Source organism: Mus caroli, unplaced genomic scaffold (genome assembly GCF_978045245.1).
Source record: "Mus caroli unplaced genomic scaffold, Mus_caroli_1 scaffold_2, whole genome shotgun sequence".
NCBI classification, from domain to species: Eukaryota; Metazoa; Chordata; class Mammalia; order Rodentia; family Muridae; genus Mus; species Mus caroli.
In genome coordinates, this window is record NW_028227257.1 from 163680358 (window position 1) to 163696123 (window position 15766).

Below are 15766 nucleotides of genomic sequence, written 5' to 3' on the forward strand. Positions count from 1 at the left end.
TGATGTGTTCTTGGATTCGGTTAGCAAGAACTTTATTGAGTATTTTTGCATCAATATTCATAAGGGATATTGGTCTGAAGTTTTCTATCTTTGTTGGGTCTTTTTGTGGTTTAGGTATCAGAGTAATTGTGGCTTCATAGAATGAGTTGGGTAGAGTACCTTCTGTTTCTATTTTGTGGAATAGTTTGTGAAGAACTGGGATTAGATCTTCTTTGAAGGTCTGATAGAACTCTGCACTAAACCCATCTGGTCCTGGGCTTTTTTTAGTTGGGAGACTATTAATGACTGCTTCTATTTCTTTGGGGGATATAGGGCTGTTTAGATCATTAACCTGATCTTGATTCAACTTTGGTACCTGGTATCTGTCTAGGAACTTCTCCATTTCATCCAGGTTCTCCAGTTTTGTTGAGTATAGCCTTTGGTAGAAGGATCTGATGGTGTTTTGGATGTCTTCAGGATCTGTTGTTATGTCTCCTTTTTCATTTCTGATTTTGTTAATTATGATGCTTTCCCTGTGCCCTCTAGTGAGTCTGGCTAAGGGTTTATCTATCTTGTTGATTTTCTCAAAGAACCAGCTCCTTGATTGGTTGATTCTTTGAATAGTTCTTCTTGTTTCCACTTGGTTGATTTCGCCCCTGAGTTTGATTATTTCCTGCCGTCTACTCCTCTTGGGTGAATTTGCTTCCTTTTGTTCTAATGCTTTTAGGTATGTTGTCAAGCTGCTAATGTGTGCTCTCTCTAGTTTCCTTTTGGAAGCACTCAGAGCTATGAGTTTTCCTCTTAGAAATGCTTTCATTGCTTCCCATAAGTTTGGGTATGTTGTGGCTTCATTTTCATTGAACTCTAAAAAGTCCTTAATTTCTTTCTTTATTCCTTCCTTGACCAAGGTATCATTGAGAAGAGTGTTGTTCAGTTTCCACGTGAAGGTTGGCTTTCTATTATTTATTTTGTTATTGAAGATCAGCCTTAGTCCATGGTGATCTGATAGGATGCATGGGACAATTTCAATATTTTTGTATCTGTTGAGGCCTGTTTTGTGACCAATTATGTGGTCAATTTTGGACAAGGTACCATGAGGTGCTGAAAAGAAGGTATATCCTTTTGTTTTAGGATAGAATGTTCTGTAGATATCTGCCAGATCCATTTGATTCATAATTTCTGTTAGTTTCACTGTGTCCCTGTTTAGTTTCTGTTTTCATGATCTGTCCATTGGTGAAAGTGGTGTGTTGAAGTCTCCCACTATTATTGTATGAGGTGCAATGTGTGCTTTGAGATTTACTAAAGTTTCTTTAATGAATGTGGCTGCCTTTGTTTTTGGAGCATAGATATTTAGGACTGATAGTTCCTCTTGGAGGATTTTACCTTTGATGAGTATGAAGTGTCCCTCCCTGTCTTTTTTAATGACTTTGGGTTGGAAGTCAATCTTATCAGATATTAGAATGGCTACTCCAGCTTGTTTCTTCATACCATTTGCTTGGAAAATTGTTTTCCAGCCTTTCATTCTGAGGTAGTGTCTATCTTTTTCTCTGAGATGAGTTTCCTGTAAGCAGCAAAATGTTGGGTCTTGTTTGTGTAGCCAGTTTGTTAGTCTATGTCTTTTTATCGGGGAGTTGAGTCCATTGATATTAAGAGATATTATGGAAAAGTAATTGTTGTTTCCTGTTATTTTTGTTGTTAAAGTTGGCATTCTGTTCTTGTGGCTGTCTTCTTTTAGGTTTGTTGAGGAATTACCTTCTTGTTGTTTCTAGGGTGTGGTTCCTGTCCTTGTATTGGTTTTTTTCTGTTATTATCCTTTGAAGGGCTAGATTCGTGGAGAGATAATGTGTGAATTTGGTTTTGTCGTAGAATACTTTGGTTTCTCCATCTATGTTAATTGAGAGTTTGGCTGGGTATAGTAGCCTGGGCTGGAGTTTGTGTTCTTTTAGTGTCTGTATAACATCCGTCCAGGATCTTCTGGCTTTCATAGTCTCTGGTGAGAAATCTGGTGTAATTATGATAGGCTTGCCTTTATATGTTACTTGGCCTTTTTCTCTTACTGCTTTTAGTATTCTATCTTTATTTAGAGCATTTGTTGTTCTGATCATTATGTGTCGGGAGGTATTTCTTTTCTGGTCCAGTCTATTTGGAGTTCTGTAGGCTTCTTGTATGTTCATGGGCATCTCTTTCTTTACATTTGGGAAGTTTTCTTCTATAATTTTGTTGAAGATGTTTGCTGGTCCTTTGAGTTGAAAATCTTCTTTCTCATCCACTCCTATTATCCGTAGGTTTGGTCTTCTCATTGCGTCCTGTATTTCTTGGATGTTTTGAGTTAGGATCTTTTTGCATTTTACATTTTCCTTGATTGTTGTGCCGATGTTCTCTATGGAATCTTCTGCACCTGAGATTCTCTCTTCCATCTCTTGTATTCTGTTGCTGATGCTCGTATCTATGGTTCCAGATTTCTTTCCTAGGGTTTCTATCTCCAGTGTTGCCTCATTTTGGGTTTTCTTTATTGTGTCTACTTCCCTTTTTAGGTCTAGTATGGTTTTGTTCATTTCCATCATCTGTTTGGATGTGTTTTCCTGTTTTTCTGTAAGGACTTCTACCTGTTTGATTATGTTATCCTGTTTTTCTTTAAGGATTTGTAACTCTTTAGCAGTGTTCTCCTGCAATTCTTTAAGGGATTTTTGTGCTTCCTCTTTACTGTCTTCTACCTGTTTACCAGTGTTCCTTTGTATTTGTTTAAGTGTGTTATTAAAGTCCTTCTTGAAGTCCTCTACCATCATCATGAGATATGCTTTTAGATCCGTGTCTATCTTTTCCGGTGTGTTGGGGTGCCCTGGACTGGGCGAAGTGGGAGTGCTGGGTTCTGATGATGGTGAGTGGTCTTGGTTTCTGTTAGTAAGATTATTACGTTTACCTTTCGCCATCTGGTAATCTCTGGGGTTAGTTGTTGTCGTTGTCACTGTTTAAAGATTGGAGCAGAAGCTGTGTTCCACTCACCAGCAGTCTCAAAATCCTGTGGTGGGGGTCGTGGGTAGCTGGCGGGTGTCAGCCGACCCTGCGCTCTAGCTACCCTGGTGTTGGTCCGGCTGGAAGAGGCCTGTGGTCCTACTCAGGCCGGTTTTCTGCTTCCCTAACTAATGCAGTCTCAGGTCCTGCGCGCAATTGGATTGGAGCAGAAGCTGTGTTCCACTCACCAGAAGTCTTAAGATCCTGTGGCGGGTGTTGTGGGTAGCTGTCGAGTGTCAGCCGACCCTGCACCCTAGCTACCCCGGCGCTTTTCTGACCGGAGAGGCTTGTGGCCCCACTCAGGCCATATTTCTTCCTCCCCAACCAAAGCAGTCTCAGGTCCCGCGTGATTGGACTGGAGCATTTTTCTTTGTATGGCTTCTAGTTTTACAGTTCCTCGTGATCTTGTTGCTGTGAACACATTCAGGACATAGCAAATTATCTTGCACTCCTAGTTCTGGGGTAACACAGGCTGGTAACAGGAAGAGAAAATTCATCTTTTGGGGAGTCTGGAACCCAGGTCTGACTAGCAAGAAATTGCAGCCAAGAACCCAGCCTTTCTTATCTGCAGGGCGCTGCCTGCCATGCACAACACACCATCTGAATCCAATGGCTTGTGGCAGAAAGGCCTGTACATTAGAGGAAGGAGGACATCGATTCATAAACATTGACCGGGCAGCTCTCATGGCAATCCTTGTCCAGGTTGCAAATGTGAACCACTTAGGTGAAGTTAGAATTTCCAGGATACTGTTCTCCTGCTTCATACTTTGGCAACTGCTTGGAAGACCAATTCCTCTGAAGACTATCTTGGGTTTCTTGGGACCCTGCTTCATTCTGGTCTCACAAGATGTATTGGGAATATAACATTCTTGTTTAGAATATGAATGTCTCCGGTCTCAAATAAACCTCAACTTTCTTGCCATCAACTTATGATAATGACACCATTCCCGAAGAGTGTTCCGGGACGCATCATTAAAGGAGGCAGGTTGGGTGGAGGACAGGTGCCTGGTATGGTTCATGTTGGGTGTTTGATTCCTTCATGCCTCACCAGAGAACAGGCTGGTGGTTTGTAGTCTAAGGTTGAAGAAGAAACATTTGATTCGGTAGGATATTCTGTGGTTGGCTCCTTAGTAAATGGGACCAGCTTAAAACTAGGCTTTCTTCATCCCGCTGGTCCTCAGATTGGTTCTCTTTGTAAGTCTCCAAGCTGGAAGTATGACATTTTCAGGGAGGCTTGGAAGAAGACAAAGGCAGCAGTTGAATGGATGCCAACTTCTTTTATAGGTAAATGACTCTTTCTACTTCCTGTCTTTCTGTGGCCTAACTAAGTTCTTTCCCCTCCTCCTCTCTCCACCCTCTTCTCTTTGACAGAGATGTTATCAGTTCTCTTGGTCTCAGTAGATAGTTGATAGCACAAAACTGAGTTCTTAAGTAAATCAAAAGCCAGCTGCACCCCCACTCTTTATTTTAAATTTAGACTTTTGAGCTTGTCGTGCTGTCAAACATCAAAATACTTGTTTTTCTACTCTTTTTTTTTGGGGGGGGCGGTTAAGACAGGGTTTCTCTGTATAGCTCTGGCTGTCCTGGAACTCACTATGTAGCCCAGGCTGGCCTCCATCTCAGAAATCCACCTGCCTCTGCCTCCCAAGTGCTAGGATTAAAGGCATGTGCCACCACTGCCCAACTTTTTCTACTATTTTATGAGTGAATGTCATTGCTCAACTAAGACTATACATTATATTGAAGATATTATTTATATTAATATGTCCTGAGTTTATTATTATGTAAAAATAAATGTTACTATGTAAAGATAAAAATATGTAAAAGGCAAATAAATATCTTTAAAAGTCTATTTTAATTTCCAATGTAAACATTTAAAATAGCACTTGTTAACAAAACAAGTTTGGAGGTTCACAGTAATTTTTAAGCACATAAATAAGTTTTATGGTCAAGAACACTAGGAACTATTGACATGTGTGGGATTTGTTCTTCTGTCTAGCTATATTGAATATGCACAAATCTTAATATTCTTGAGTCAAGAAAAGAATATAAAATAGAGCCATCTTAAAGACTGGAAGGTTGCCTCATTTAGAACCCTACTTGAGGTTTGTGTTTCAAAGACATAATTGAACTGGAAACAGATCTTGCCCCTTGCTCCCTGAAGATGCATTTGTCCATTTGAGTTCTTTAAGCCTTGTTTTTGTTTATGTTTTAAATTTCTGTTGCTTGCTGAACTCAGTGGTCCCTATCAGATGTTTTCAATTGTTGGCCTTTATCATTCCTGGGTAAAGAGATAAGAGATTTAGACTTGGGATAAAAGTGCCTGGGAAAGAGTGCATGTGAGACCCCTATGGTTCTAACTGCTTTTCTTTCCCTGTCCACCCTGTTTCTGCCTTAGATATCATGAGATGTCTTGGGTGCCTGATGTGTCTTGAAGTTACAGGCTTTGCATTGAGGATATGTATTTTTTTTAAAAAAATGGATAACATTAAGTTTTCCTTCACATATGTTCTCTTTATCAACCTTGAATATCTGCCAAACACCCTTGAGTTTGGAACCAGTTTTCTTTGTCTAACAGGGCTATGCAGTTACCCACTATAGATTCTTTTGCTGTTTGGTTTGATTGTAGCTGATAAAATAAGCCTTGGTTTGTTTGTCTGTTTTTAGTGATCATTCTCATTCCCCCGCCTATCTATCTATCTATCTATCTATCTATCTATCTATCTATCTATCTATCATCTATCATCTATCATCTCTCTCTCTCTCTCTCTCTCTCTCTCTCTCTCTCTCTCTCTCTCTCTCTCTGTCTCTAATCTATCTTATGTGTATGTGTCCTCAAGTAAAGAGATTAGAGGTCAACCTCGGCTGTTGGTTCTAACATTCTACTTAGAGAGAGAATGTCAGGGTTATGCCAAGCCACAGACCCCTGAATACCTAGGGTTTCTCCTGTTTCCATCTTCCATCTTGCCATAAAAGTACAGAGGCTATGGAGTCCCTACTACTGCACCTTGCTTCACATAGTATCTTCTGGAGATTCAAAGTTAGATCTTCATGTTGGTATAATGAATATTTGTCCACTGATCCATCTGCCTAGCCTATTGTTCTCTTTCAAATGTTTTTGTTCTCAAGTACTTAGTAATGAAAAATTTCAAATATACCTTAAAATTGAACAAAAGTTTAACATAAATGTTCATTTCCTCAAAGTCTGAAATTTATCTTCAGATTTTATTTTAGTATTTATTACCAGTCTCTCTCTCTCTATATATATATATATATTTTTTTTCCTCTATCTGACAATTACATTTAATTTTAACTAAAATAAAACTCATTTAAATCAACCAGTGTCAAAATAGAAAAGGAAGAGAGGGTTTCCTTTGTTTGTCTCCATGTGGAAAATAAAATCTAGCTTAGTTACATTTTCTCCAAAACACTTAAATCTGCAGGAGCAAGATACTTTTGTCAAAACTCAGTGCTCAAGAATTTAATGAAGCTGGCAAAAGTTCACAGGCTAACTGTCTCTTTCGTCCTTGGTTAATGGCAAAGATCTGCCCACCTAGTGAATGTTTCTGGGAATCTTAAGATATCTTTTTTAAAACAACAACAACAACATCCATGCATTTTACTTCCAAGACAATAAAACAAATGATGCTGTGCCTCTGGAAAGACAGCCCATGAGAAAACCCACCTCTAGCTGGAAAAACCAATAGTGAAAAGTTCCTAGATCAGCTGAACTCACCTGAAGCAAGCAACAAGGTCACTGGACTTTCCTTAAGAAAATATTATTTAATCTTTTCAAATGCTTAAAAATAAATATAGCTCTGATCTTTGGTTCTACTTCAGAGATAAAGTTTCCAAGAGGAAAGAAAAAGAACCATAGCTTGGACCACTCTAGTCCCCACCACCCACTTTCCCCATACTTTCTTTAAGGTTTCAGTAAAATAAAAACATTATAAATAATTGGAGACTATTTTGTCCATTAGATTTATTTTCTCTTGAATTCCAGTTCCTTCAATATTCTGGTTGTTGTAACTCCCCTTTTAAACCTTGCTCAGTGTTTAAGTGTTATTATTATATCTGGTAATCTATTGTACTGACAAGTTCATGATTTTTCTATGATGAGAAAATGAAAATAAGAGTGGTGACAACTTTTATGACATCAGTTTTAAACTCATTTTAGTTTATTTAGCAGTCATAATTAAAGATTTTATAGTACTTTTATTGTTCATCTCCATTGTATAATGTGTCCGGTTTCATAAACACTAATTCCTCAAGCATATCACATATTTTGACCATATCATTCCCTCTCCCCACATCCAATACTCTTGCTTTTTGAAGAACTACTATCATCACATAGACTGATTAAGACTTCATTTATTAAAAGTGTATTTTCCTGAGCTATCTTTTTTGGGCTGTAAATTTCTGATTTATGCTTGTTTTTGGTTTTGTTTTGGTTTGTTTTGGTTTTGTATAGTTTTTGTGTGCTGTGGTATCAGTAATAAACCACTTTTATTATTAGTGGTTTTTAGACTCTTTTTGATAAAAATGTGGAGAGCATGCCCAGGATTGATCATCAGCCCCTAGCACTCCTACAGACTCATGCCTGAGCCTTCGGTCTCCTGCCTGGTGTTTCTCTCCGTGCGCCTCTGCAGTTTCCTGCAATTCTAATTCCCTGCCTTGGTTTCGGATGCAGTCCCTGATTTTCTCCTTCATGTGTTAAAATTTTGTATTTTTCATTTGTAGGAGACAAGATGAAACTTATATCTTACAATTCCATTGCCTACAGAGTAGTTTAAATGGAAATAAGAAGTACTGGCCTTTTAATAATTGTGACTTATACCACACACCAGCAAGGAACTATGTCACCATCCAAAGTCTGGATTTCACAACTGCATTCATGTGAAGTAAGCTTAGTAGATGAAGTGATGATCTCTGATCTCTGATCTCTGGCTCTTTTCCTTTGAAGGAGGCCTCATGTTACCAGATAATCTATACTGGTGACCAGGCCAACAGGAAACTCATAAGACACTCACTTATGTGGCTTAATGAGCTGTTTGTGCTAAGGAATACAGCAAAAGAGAACAATTGACAAAGATGGTGGGGATTTATATAATAAATATTCTTTCTCTGTGTCTCTGCCTCTCTGTGTATGTCTCTCTGTCTCTCGTTGTCTCTGTCTCTCCATCTTTCTGTCTCTCAGTGGCCTCTTTCTGTCTCTTGGTCTCTCTCTGTCTCCCTATGTCTCTGTCTCTTGGTCTCTGTCTCCCTCTGTCTCTGTCTCTTTGTCTCTTTCAGTCTCTCTCTGGTTATACATTCCATTGATGTTTCTTGAAAATAAGAGGGCACTTTACTATTGTGTCCACTTAGAAAAAGAACTATAATAGTCTCAATTAGCAACTTAATGAGATTTAGAATCACTTGGGAGATTGACCTCTTGGCATGCCTGTGGGGCATTATCTTTATTAAGTTAATTGAGATAGCAATAATTGTCTTTCATGGGTGCTATTATTCTCTGAGCCAGACTCCTGGACCTGTGCAAAATATCAAAAGTGCGCTGAGAACATGAAGTCATCTTGTTCTGCTTGTTGATTATGGATGTCATGTGACCTCATCCTAATGCCATGACTACCCCACAGTGATATACTTAAACTTACTACTTATAACCTAACTTACAACATTAAACTGTGGTCCAAAATATACCCCTTGTTGCTTAAGTTGCTTTTGTTGAAGTATTTTAATCACAGCAACAAAGAAAATAGCTAAGACAGAAAATAAGCCAATACAGATGTGGCTCTCTCAGTTTTCATCCCAAAGCAATGTTCAATCTCTGTTGTTAGAGAAGTGATTATGGTCCAAAAAAAGATATGAGAATTTTCTGACTAACTCACACCTTGAAGTAATAATACAGTTCTTACTGGTAATTTAGTCATCTCTATCTTGCATAAAGTTGCTCATTTACAAAGCTTTTAAAAAATGATTATGTGGGGGGAAAAAAAGTATTGTTCATTCTTAAGGAAGCACCACAATATAGAACCTCATTGGATTTTGAGTGAGACATCCAAGAATGACCTCCCTTGGAGTGGTATGCAGGCACTGTGTTTCTCATGGATGAGTCTGGTCATCATGGGTTCATAAGGACATAGGAGCAGTCAGACTATGGTCAGACATGCTATATCCATTGAATGTGCTCTTCAGAGTATGTGGCTTTCTCTCTTTCTATTCTTTGGGGCTCAGTTCTTTCATTTGTAAAATAAAGGAGATTAGATAAAGATGACTTTCATGTTTAAAAGTATTTCATTGTTATAGGAATTGATTCATAAACCCCCAGAACCTACACTTTTGTATAGAGCATTTTACAATGAAGTGGTCTCACCTCTTGTTATTAAGTGTGGTTAAAAACTATTAACCATTGTCTCTTTGAACATGCACACATATATACATACACACACAGAGATCATGTTTTGGTATTTTTAAAATTAGACACAGACAATGACTCTCAGAATGGATTTTTCTCTGCCAGTATTCTAAAGGATGTATCCTTAAACTGTGATTTAAACAAGAACTGTTTTCTATCTGGATTTTCTAAAGTACCTTTAATTGGTTAATGAACAGCGAATCTCTTCTACTTAAGCCTCACACATTGCTCCAGATGGTTCTGGTTTTGAAGGCTACATGATGCAGACCTTGGTAGAGACAGACAGCGCTAGAAAATCTGGGGACTGAGAAAGGAAGAGTAAATCCTTAAGATGATTCCAATTCTCCTTATATTTTGCTTCCAATTAAAAAAATTGGCAAGGTAACAAAAGGACCATCTTTTCTGATATTTACTCACGTGAGTGTGCTTGTGACAAATTTATCCTTGTGGATTTCAGGAGCTGAACTTTTAGGTTATATTTGACCTTATACTTGAACTACAAATGATTTAATGATGAACTAAATAAAAATAGCCCTTTTTGAATTGTGATGGAGTGAGTTTCCACTGTTAGACAGTGTGCTTTCCTTTGGAGAGAAAAAGGCACAGAAATATTGGGTGTTTGAGGCTGGGTTTAACTACAAAGTTAGGCTCTGTCTCTAAGGAGCCAAAGGAGAAGCCCTATGGGAAAGAGATTACAATGTTGGAAAGATGTTTCATCCAAAGCCAACTTGCAGTTGTTGCTCTGGTCCTTTACTGAATGATTCCTGTTAAAGGGCTTCGCTAAGGATAGGGAAATGAACTGTTGATTCTGTTAGTTATATTAAAGGAGGGCAGATACCCTGTTGAGTGAAGAATTGATGAGGCAGGGAGAGCTTCCATAGAAAACTGAAGATAGTGACAGTTGGGAACCACATTTCTTAGAGAGACAGTTGTGGTAAGGAGATAAAGAAAAACAAACAAACAAAAAAACCTTTCCCAACTAAATGCTCTATGCCTTTGGGTGATATTTTGCAAAGAAAAAAAAAAAACAGGATGAACAAGTCTTATAAACATAAACATTCACTTTATATCTTTTAAAATAATCATGATTATGTGGAAAACATTGTATCTCACAGACAAGATGGCAGTCCTCTGTAGTTATTGGCTAAATGTACCAACTTCTTCCGAGGTGAGACTTTTATGAGTTATGTGGCATCCTTTAACTTTGGCATCCTATGAAAGAGAGAACTATCTCAGGTTATCAGTAACCAAGTTATGGAGCTGTAGAAAACAGTGTGGTCCTGTAGCCTGTCTCAATAAAGATCCCCATTTTCTAGTGCTTTCCTGAAGTCACTCTCTTGAATATGGTAGCTGAAATTTTCCTGGCCCAATTGTTTTAGCCGAGTGAGCATGCTAACGAGGCAGACATTAAGTCATATATTTTGTTGAGCAAAAATAATAATAAGTAAATACTATTCTGTTTCTGGGGCAAGGAAGCATACATTGTGCTGAGATCTGCTTTTAATGATTTGAGTATGTGTGATTGTTACCTGGGTGACTAAGGAGATGAAGAGACAGGGAAGAAACAGACAAGTCTTATGAATAGAAATTTGACCTCATTTTCTGGAAGGAGCTTTTTAAGTATGGGTTGGATGTTTGGAGTATTCCGAGGACCCAGGAGCATTTCTTTCTTTCTTTTTTTCTTTTAAATATCATAATAGTGACTCCAGTGTATTATTCTCTGTTCAAACAATGATATACAAGGAGGTCAGTCAAAGAGCCCAAAGAGGTAATTTCTGAGGAAAATAAACAGAAAAGAAGGCAATTTAATGAGTTACTTAACATAAGACATGGGTGGTAAGTGGTTAAGTGTAAGGGAAGAGTTTGTCTGGCTATAGACCTGATTTGAAAAGCTTTCCAGTTTTAAAAAAAAAGCTTCTATTGAAAGGTGAGCTAAAGGGCATCTAAATGCTGTTCAATTTAACATCAAGGTTTGTAGGGAAGCCCAAGAACCTATGATTTTAATCTGCATGGTGTTCTCTGTCCTTTCACTATAATTATATTGTTCTTCAAAGAGGGAGCCAAGTAAGCTGCAGGAAGAAAACCTGATCTCTCTCTACAGGGAGGAATCATTTAAAATGAAAGAACCCTTGATCATGATACTCAGGTCATCTCACTTCTGTTGGAGAATAGGCTCTTACAAGGTGATACCTGTGCATATATAGTTTTCTGAAGCATGGGGCTCTGCTCCAGGAGGAGAGTCTTGCTGTGGAGGTAGAGTTGAGTTTTTCAAGGCTAAGGTGGGAAGTGATGGAACTGAGAAGTTGTCTCTAGAACTGGTCTCTAGTTTGTTGAGGAAAAGACACTCACAGAGAACTTCACTAGAGATTCATGAGGGTTGAGGGAAGCCATTCCTCAGGTGTCCTGCATCTTCGATGAATTCAAGCTCTTGGAAGCTGTTACAGAGAACAAAGAGAGAGAGAGGAAAGGAGGATTCCCAGTCCATTTATAAGCAGGACAACACACTTGCCTGTGCCTTGCGTTGAATTACTCTCTGGACTTTCCCAGACTGGGTGAGGGCTGAGAAGTGGAGAGGATGCTGCTGGAATGCTGCTCAGGCCTGACTCCTCCCTAGATGAAGGTACTTCATTCATTTCCCCAACTCTCATAAGTGTTGCTTAATGATTTCAAAGTTCTGCTTCAGAACTCAGAGGGCCTGTCTGAGACCTCTTCCCTCTGATGAGGCCCTGCTGCTGCTGCTCCTGCGTATTTCTGAAAACAATGTAATATAAGTGCCTTTAGCTGTCTGTTTGCTGGGGGTGGGAGAGGATGCTAAAGATGCTTGAAAATGACCAGGCTCAATAATGCTGCAGCATATCTGTTCATTACAGAAATGCATAACAAGAACTCATTAGATGCTGAGAATTTCAGGATGGAATAGCTAAATGGAGGCGTCATAACACTTCAATGTCTTCTGGGTGAGTTTATCAAACTTGAATTCCTCCCTCTATTGTTTGGAATCATCAACTAGAAATAATCCTAGAATGCTGTTTGTACACTAGTAGCTTGAAGTCCAACTTTATACAAGGTCAGTGGGATAGTTTTAATATTTCTATTTAGTTAGAAATCTTAAAGAAGAATGAGATTTCACATGAAACCAAGCTTCTGGCTCCTTTTAAAATAGAAATTCCAATAACATAAGAGCTAAACTCCTAGAAGGCAATGATCATGTGCAACTAAAAGCAGTTTCCAGACTACTCTGCTGCATTTCCTACTGTGGCCTGTTGTATTATATGTGGCTCACCTCACTTACTGCCTTGGAAACTCCTGTAGACATTTAAACTTGAAGCATCTTTCCCAATGACAAGGACCCATAGAGTTTGCTGTAACCATTACTTGTGCCTTTGGTTTGAAAGAATCTTGGGGAGCTTGCCCATACTTATTTGAGATGATCTCAAAAGTGTCTTTGTATCACTGTGACAAACACCCAAGGAAAACAATGTAAAGGGGAATATACTCACCTTGGCTCATGGATTCAGAGGTTTTAGTCTATAGTTGGCTGACTTTGGGTCTGAGATAAGGCAGGAGTCATTGTAGAGGCCTCAGAGATGCTTACCTCTGGTAATGGTGATGAGAAAGTAGAAGGAAGAGTTCAAGACCAGGTATGTCTTTCAACATCAGTCCCCTCTGTGCCTACTTCTCCAACTGGCTGTAGGTTCCTAAAAACTCCTTTGGCTATGACTGCTTCAGTGTGGTTAATGAATTCAGAGTCCTCTTGCTTCAAAAACTCCAAATCTCCATTAACTGGCAACCTAGCCTTTAACACTTGAGCTTTGTATGTGGGGAACATGGGTGTTGTATATTTCAACGATAACAGTGGCTGCCATTATTTCCTTGAAGTAGATTACAGCATTGAGAAAAACATGATCTTCAGATAAATTTGATAACTACAAAAATCACTCTCTAATTTCTTTCATTCTTCTAAGAATAGTAATTCAGTGCCTATCATATGGGAAACATAAATATTGAATTTGTATGGTGATAACTCTCACAGAGCCATGTTTTCCTCTACCACTGAGAAAACATCCAGAGAGAGACAGGTGGTCTCCAGGCAGCAAAGGCTGAATTGGGCTTGATTCGCTCCAGCCTGTCAGTGGTCAGTCCTGCGGCCTCCAAGCTGGCTTGATGTCAGCATTTTTCTGCAGAACAAAGAAGGATACAGAGTCAGTTGAGCCTTAGCAATAGTTTTCCTACTGTGAGTGACAAATTTGTTCTGGCAAAAAGCTAAAGACATTGCCTGGGCCAAGTTGGACTAAGATACCCAGCCCAGGAGTAAAACCCATTTTCTCAGGCAAGAATTCTGCTGAGATCTTGGGGGAAAGGATATTGAGTCTAGGGCAGTGCTTGAGGTAGCTCGGGTAGTTTCCTCTAACCATTATCACCACGGACAATATGCTGATCTGAAATAGTCTCAGGCATGTCCATCCTTGGTCCCCCCCAGTGTTTGATGCTGTTTTGGGAAGCTTAGGAGGTGTGGCCACATTGGAGAGTACATGTCCTCAGCTGTTCCTTCCACCATGACTCACTGGGGTCTGCTGCCATGATGCCCTTCCCTGACTCTAGCACCATGGAACTGTAAATCCAAACAAAACCTTCCTTCTATAGTTGTCTTGATCATAGTGCTTTATCACAATAGAAAAGTAATACAGGCAGAAGAGTGCTACTAGAGAGAATGCTATGTCCTCTCTTGCTGAAACTCAACCATTCCTACCCTCCTCTCTCCTCCCCTCGCCACCCCCACCATCCCTACTTCCCTTCTTTTCCCCACCCTCTTCATCTTCTCTCCTTCACTGGCCTCCTCTTCCCCTCTCATTCCCTCTCCCATTTTCTACCCTGTTCCTTCTTTTCTTCTTCCCTCTCCTATTCTTCTTCCTTTTCCTTTATCCTTTCCTATCGATGATATTCAAATGTATTTAAGGGTATTCACAATTTGATTTGTATTCATATTAGCTTTGAAACAAGTGGCAATTTCCTTTCAACAGAAAATACATTACAAGATTTGAGTCCTTTATGATAAATCTAAGCTGTTTAAATAGCATCTGGGACAAAGGATCAGTCTGTGATCAGGTATACCCTTGAACCATAATGCAGTGAAGGAACCAGGAACCCTGTATAAAGCCACCAAGGCCTACCACAAATATACTCACTCAGAGCAAGGATATCTCCTCTATGAAGGGAGCCCACTTCAGCCCTCACTCTAGTAACATGGCCTTGGTGAGGATGAGGTGACCTACCCCCATTAGATCTTTACCAGAGTAAACACTAGATAAATCCTAGACCCAGGAAGTTGGAATAGTGACAAACAGACACATTTCAACCAGAGATAAGCCTGAAAACTGATGATGTGTAAGAAAGCCAATAATTAGAAAACAGAATGAAGAGGCAAAAAATCTGCTCAGCTTGGGGGAGAAAAATCAACATTTTCTGTTGTAGAAAGATTTATTTATTCTTATTATTTTTCAGGGCTGAAGCTTTGTGGGGCTTTTTGAAAAGGCTTTATTTCCATTGTGCTCTGAGGTAACCTTGCGGTGTGTTTGCCCCTACGGTGTCAGGTGGGACTTATTTATTTAAATTTTTGTTTTTAGCTGTTAAGTTCCTTTTTACTGTAATCATTTTGTAGACTTGATGATGATGAGATGGTGATGGCTGGGTGATGTCATGGTCTGGGTCCCTGGTTAGTATAAGGAATTTGAAACAGAGACACAAGTTTTCCTTGTTAAGGTTCCAAATAGAGGCAAATATATATTTCTGAAATGTAAAATGATTGAATAAAATCTCAAACAAACCAAGTTTGTGGAGTACCTGAACCCGAACTTTGTATCCTTAGTTCTGTCTAGATTTGTTCTTCCTTTTCCTTAATATAACTTGTAATAATCAGTTACAGACTTCTCAATCATTGTCCCTAGATGAAGAGCTGCTCTTTAACATCCTTTCTATGGTAGCCTCAGAACTTCAGTCACTGTGTCTCAACTCTACTTTCTTATCTGCCATCCATTCTCTGCTCCTTGAAATCAGGCTTCTGCCCCTTCAACTCTACCAAAATCATTCTTTTCCTGTGCCTACTGAGACTCCTTTGTTCCTGTATACAGTGGGGATCTGTTCAAGCCTTGGCTCACTGAAGCACTCCGATGCTTTGATATTGTTAATTGTTTCTTCCTTCCTTCCAGTGATAGATATAATTTCTAGGAGATCATTGTTGTTTGCAGCCACACAGATAAATCAACTCTTGGATCTTCTTCTACAGATATCATTAATATGAGGTAGCCTGTAGCCTTCAGATGATTTTTTGAGTGTTAGCCTTCAAATCTATTGCTTTTAGACTAT

At 39.1% G+C, this 15766-nt stretch overlaps 1 long non-coding RNA gene and 1 pseudogene across 1 annotated transcript; one reads left to right on the forward strand and one right to left on the reverse strand.

Moving 5' to 3' along the window:
- Positions 1 to 3326: 3326 nt before the first annotated feature.
- Positions 3327 to 5954, reverse strand: LOC110289741 (developmental pluripotency-associated protein 2 pseudogene; annotated as a pseudogene).
- Positions 5955 to 7747: 1793 nt separating this feature from the next.
- On the forward strand, positions 7748 to 14993 carry LOC115029762 (uncharacterized). The gene is made up of 3 exons (XR_003835328.1): positions 7748 to 7892; positions 12274 to 12360; positions 14906 to 14993. It is a non-coding gene; the product is annotated as an uncharacterized LOC115029762 (long non-coding RNA).
- Positions 14994 to 15766: the final 773 nt, after the last annotated feature.